We start from the raw sequence: 6000 nt of genomic DNA on the forward strand, positions 1-6000 counted from the left end.
AAAAACTATTTTTAATGTTTTGAACTGGAATGTTTAAACCTTTTGTTTGAACAAGAAAGAAAAAAGGAATAATCCCACAAAGTAGCATAGGTCCCCTTCAGCAGAACCACTGCTTTATTGTGCCCAATACATTAAAGCCTCTTTGGAAAGAGACACACATACTGCTCCTTGGATTCGTCAACAGCTACTGACAAGGACACTGATTAAAACCCTTTTCCCTAGAAAAAGCCAAGGCCTTATATATGCTGAGTGCACTCAATTCCCATAACTATGATGGGAGCTGAAGGTGTGTAAAAGATCATGGCTAAACTGAGCCCACCAATAGCGTATGAAGGAAAGGGATAGAAAGGGAAGCACTCAGCACTTTGGTTAAAAAATTATGTACTGAATGCATATTCCCCATACCTGGGTAGTCATTAAGGTGACGTGCTCAGTTTGGGCATACCACAACAGCTCCCCTATTACTAGAATAAATCAGTTTTAGCTTTTCAGTTCACCTTTAATATTAAAGAATTAAAATAAGCCTCATTTTTTAAATGATGCATTTACTCCTAATACTCATAGCACTTAATTACTCATAGCACTTAATTACTCAGCTAGAGAATTCCATGCACATTATGAAAATACATACATTTCATGTACTTTTGTGTATTGTTAGAGTACATTCATACTATCATTTCATAAAGCAAGGTTCTCTCTCTCTAACAATGTATGGTGAAATAACATGATGTCTATCTGAAGATTTGCACATTTCAGTGGTTTCCCCTGTCATCTGACTAGAACATGATCCAAACCCCACTGAAGTCCATGGTAGTATTTTCAGTGATTTCCGTGGTCACTGGATCAGGCTCCATGAAGATGATAGGAGAAACCATGGAAATGTTCAAAATTTCAGATTGATATCATATCTTCAAAACAGGGATGTGTAAACAAAAAGCATTTAACACATCAGCCTGTATTAGCCAGATCAAAGTGAGTATTATTTGACCAAGGCTTAGAATATTAAGTGAAATCCTGCACATTTTCCCCCTGTGGTCACCAGAGATTTTAATTGACAATTAAAAGTAGACTTTGCTCAAAAGTAGTCTGTTCCTAAAAATAGCTCAGTGTCACTGCATTACAGATCTGTCAAGCTATCTATCTAGCTACCTGCAACATGTCCTCACCAAGAACAATCATGCAGTTGGCTCATCTTGGGGTTGCAAACCTCAGTTTATAATTACAAATGAAGTGACTGGACATGAATTGAAATGAATTGTATAGTTCATGACCATCCACTGTTATATAAGGCTCCTTTTCAAGATCAACCCAAATAATGATTGCTTTTTTTTTCTTTTTATATTTTTTATGCTCACAGCTGCAGATAATTACTTTCATACCTGGACTGTAAGAGCACATTTAAAATTTGCTCTATTCTGAATGATTCTCAGAAGACAAGGTATTTGAAATACTTACATGATGTGTGCTGTAAAGAAGTAAAAAGTTCTCATCTTTCTTCTGGCTTGACCCCACCCAATTTGAGTCCCTCTGGTGTGTCAATTATAAAAAGAAGTTGTGCGACCACAACAAAAATCTCCACTTCAGGAGTAAATCATGTGGTCTGGGACTTGGTTTGCCACCAGTACTCCCTTCACTTGGGGAGAATTTGGGGGTGGGAATCAGAAATATCTATCTGTAGCTTGACAAAAGCTCTTTTTTAGAGGAGCATTCATTTAGTTCACTGTGAAGACTTCCAGCTTCTAGGAAGTGTTTCTAATTTTAACTCATCACCTTTGTACCTAACCTCGGTCTTAATCACCTTGACTTTGGTATACCCAGATATTAATTTTGCATTCAGGTTTAGGAGTCAATTTCAAGTTACTTTTCCCCTTAGCAATGCCCTAAGGAGAAATTCAACTACAATACGCTCTGATCTGAATCTGTCTACGGTGACATCAGCTTTGAAGACTCACCCTACACTCCATCCCTTTATTGAACCATTTTTTACAATTTGCGTTTACAACTACAAAAATACAGTGACTGGTACAACCAGTTCCCACACTGCACTGATTTATTTTCAGATGCTTTCAACACCTCACTTAACCCACACAGTGTAATTCCATATGGAAAATCCTTGCCATTGTCTGAGTTGCATTACATGCATATTCCTCCTTCTAGTTAACTCATTCTCTCCCAAAATCTTCACTGAACTGTGAAATCACCTTTTAACAGAAGCATTTTGCACTCCTTTCACTCACAGGGGTAATCAACACAGTACTTTAACATATAACCTGTTCTGCATGACATCACTCCAGTAACCTCCACCCAAAAAGAAGTTGACTTCATGGTTTTGGGTTTTTTGGGGTTTTTTTTTTTTTACAATGAAATTCCCCCATCTCCCAAAGCTCAGTACAGAGCCACATTTAATATGACAGGTCATACTACAGTAAGCAGCAGAGAGGAAGAATTTGCATTTGTATCATATCCCCCCTTAGGGGGCTGGGATTAAGGAGGGATGGAGGATTTTAGATATGCAGGTTTCAGTACCTAGTAGCTTTTACTTCGGCGTCTGCTTATTCCGTTGATCAATGACAACCGCAGTCTCTCCCGGCTTTGATGGGGGCTCACACAGCTGGGCAGTCCTGGAGCATCTTCCTAGCAATGATGACACAGGCGTTGCTCAGAGAAATCTGAAGCCCCAGCGCCCTTCTCCCGGCAGGAGTATCTCTGCATGGCACTTCGGCATTTTCTTCGGCCACTTCGTCAGCAGCCAAAAGGAAAAGCGTCCATGGGAAAAATGGCATATTACAAATTTTGCTTTGGGAAGCAGAGCTTGGTTCAGACCATTGTTAGGAGGAAGAGAGGGGGGAGGCGGCTCTTAAAGCTCCAGCAGCCCCTTTCAAGCAGCAGCATCTTTACAGCTGGAGACTGAGGATTAGGGGGAGGGAGTGGGTGAGTGAATTTATCTTTTGTTTTTGTTAAAAACTTGAGGGAGTGTGGTCTGAAATCCCGATTTCTTCACAGCCTGCCCTCTCCCAAGCTAATTGGCCACTGCGTGTATAATTAAGGCAGTACACACGGGTTAGAAGAAATAAGAAAATGCACTATTAGACAGAAGCTTGCTGGCCCTAGCGCACTCCTGCCTTCCAGCCCCTCAGATTCCGGGGTGAAACAGAACTAACTGCTGCAGACACCTCAGTGGAGCTGCCCTGGTGTAAGGGGAGCAGAAATCAAGGAAATTCATTCCTAAGGGGCGTTTCAGACGGTGTCCAGGGAGCCACACGCCGATATTGATCTGTAGGGCCCGGGGACAGGTTGCTCGGCGCTCAGGTGCGCTGTGTATGTAGGAACAACCCGAGTTTGAGAGCTGTGAACGGAAACGATGGACGCCACTTCACCGCTCCTCCTCCAGTAGCTCCAGAAACTTGCGGGGTTGTTCTCAAATCCGCGTGGCGTGCGGGTTCGAGGGACGCCTGTATTGCAAGCCCTAGGACAGCGCTAAAATGCGACTGGCTCTAATTTGGAGAGGTCGGGCCAATGCTCCTACATCTCCTTTAATCAGACCTGTAGCGTAATAACATGAATCCGCTACTATAATCCGGCCAGGACAAAGCAGCGACAATACCGGCTCCGATCTGACTAGCGCAGTCACGCAATTCACATCGTATTGTGTGGTCAGAAATACTACCCATAACAAAGCCACTTCTGCCCAGATCGGGAGAGAAGGGTGTTGCCCACAGCCCCTCTAGGGTGCGCCTGCATGGATGACACAGGGTGCCAGGTAAGGAGGAGGGGGAGGGAGTGGTTTTCTCTTCCTCCTCAGCTGGGGCTTCCCCTGGAAGCTGCTGCAGTGGTTTCCACCAGCCCTTAAATAAATTCTGAAGTAATCACGTCTGCTCTCCCTGCCTCACGCACACACGGGTCCCTAGATGCAGCTGCTGCTGCTCAGCAGCTCGCGGTGTTAATTCTCCAACACCCGCCCCTCCACAGAGACAGCCTAGGGCCGGGGAGAGCAAGAAAAGAGGAGATGCTAGCGGGAAGGCAGTGCTCTGCTCCGCGCTCTTCTGCGGGCTTATGAGTTTGACAGGACAAGGACATGACCGTCTGTGCTATTGAAAATGGATGACTTTCTAAAACATGCCTGCGGCTGATCTTGTAACACACCTTTCAGTGGGACAGTCTGATTGCCCTCCCCCATTTGTCTAGTTAAGGGTGTCTCTGCTCCCAAGGTTTGGGGGGGAAGGGGGCGTCAGGGACCTTTTGCTGCCCTGCCCCTTTCTATACATATAAATCCATGGGATCTAAATTAGCTGTAACCACCTGAGAAAGATCTTGGAGTCACTGTAGCTAGTTCTCTGAAAACATCTGTTTGATGTGCATAGCTGTCAAAAAGGCTAACAGAATGCTAGAAATCATCAGGAAAAGGATAGATAATAAAACAGAAAATATATTGCTGCTAAATAAATCCATGGTATGCCCTCACCTTGAATACTGCCTGCAGTTCTATTAGCCCCATCTCCAAAAAGTTATATTAGAATTGGGAAAAGTACAAAGAAGGGCAACAAAAATGATTGGGGTACGAAACAGCTTTCATATGAGGAGAGATTAAAAAGATTGACTGTTCAGCTTGTGGGGATACAATGGAGGTCTATACAATCATGAATGGTGAGGAGAAAGTGAATAGGGAAGTGTTATTTACCCCTTCATATAACACAAAACCCAGTGTCACCCAATGAAATTAATAGGTAGCAGGTTTACAACAAACAATAGGAAATATTTCTTCACACAATGCACAATCAACCTGTGAAACTCATTGCCAGGGGATGTTGTGAAGGCCAAAACTATAATTGGGTTCAGAAAAGCATTAGACACATTCATGGAAGATAGGTCCATCAAAGGCTATTAGACAAGATCATCAGGGATGCAACAGGCTCTGGATGTCCTTAGCCTCTCACTGCCAGAAGCTGGGACTGGACGACAGGGGATGGATCACTTGGTAATTGCCTGTTTTGTTCATTTCCTTTGAAGCACCTGGAACTGGCCACTGTTGGAAGACAGGACACCAAGATAGGTGGACCACTGGTCTGACTCAGTATGGCCATTCTTATGCTTGTGATTACCTAAGCATTCCAGAGCTCTCATCCCCTGCCCTGAGCAACTGCGCTAGTACATCTGGGTCCAGAAGATGAAGATCCCCCACTCTTCTGGATCTCCTAGGCTTCATATGTCATAGCAGCTGTGATGCTCTTGTCCCTTGTCACCACAGGCACATGACTTCAGGGCTGGCGCACCCACAGAAAAAAGATAGTGGGTGCTCAGCACCCTCCAGTGGTCCCCACCAATCAGCTCCTACCCAGCACCTCCTGCTTTCCAGGGATCAGCTATTCAGCAGTGGGCAGGAGGCACTGGAGGAGAGGGGAAGAAGCAGGGACAGGAAGAGGTGGGGTTGAGCGGGGCTCAAGCACTCCAGGTGGGGTTGAGCGGGGCTCAAGCACTCCCACACTCAGAGTTGGAGCCTCTGCTTGTCACCCTCCATCCTTTAACTTCTATTCATTGGTCCCACAAAAGGGTCCAACTAATAAAGAACCTTCTTACTTGCATCCCCAACCCACACCCACAGCAGAGCAAATCTTGTTTATCTACCCCACTCCCCACCCTCACCACTCACACAACATCTAGGGGTTCAGGAGCAATAAAACTACGTAAAATAATCACTCAACTCCTTAACCTCCCTCCATCACCTCCCAATCCTATGACACAGAGGCCCAGGCAATGAGGTGGTGTTTAGAGCAGAAGGCATCTTCAAGGCCCTATGCAGGTGTCCGGGGTGTGACCTTCTCTGCACCCTCATGCAGAATGATCTGGAGAAGGCAGATCACTCCTCACCAGCCCCCTCCCTTGACTCTGCTGCCCTCTGACGAGGAAAATGGAACACACCCACCACTGCTTTCCTCCCATGCCTTTCTTCCACTCCTTTATGGCTCTTTCTGCCAATGGAGTGAAGACTGTTTATGAAACAGG

The 6000-nt window shown here is 45.0% G+C and overlaps 1 protein-coding gene across 6 annotated transcripts in view; it reads right to left on the reverse strand.

Moving 5' to 3' along the window:
* PPFIA2 (PTPRF interacting protein alpha 2) overlaps positions 1–2810 on the reverse strand; it is a 655361-nt gene extending 652551 nt beyond the window's left edge. For all 6 annotated transcript variants that reach the window (XM_050934433.1, XM_050934482.1, XM_050934424.1 and 3 more), the window contains exon 1: positions 2527–2810. The gene's annotated coding sequence lies outside the window, so the exon portion shown is untranslated. The remainder of the gene's footprint in view (positions 1–2526) is intronic.
* Between the last annotated feature and the right edge of the window lie 3190 nt (positions 2811–6000).

The sequence above is a fragment of the Gopherus flavomarginatus genome, chromosome 1, assembly GCF_025201925.1.
Source record: "Gopherus flavomarginatus isolate rGopFla2 chromosome 1, rGopFla2.mat.asm, whole genome shotgun sequence".
Taxonomy (NCBI): domain Eukaryota; kingdom Metazoa; phylum Chordata; order Testudines; family Testudinidae; genus Gopherus; species Gopherus flavomarginatus.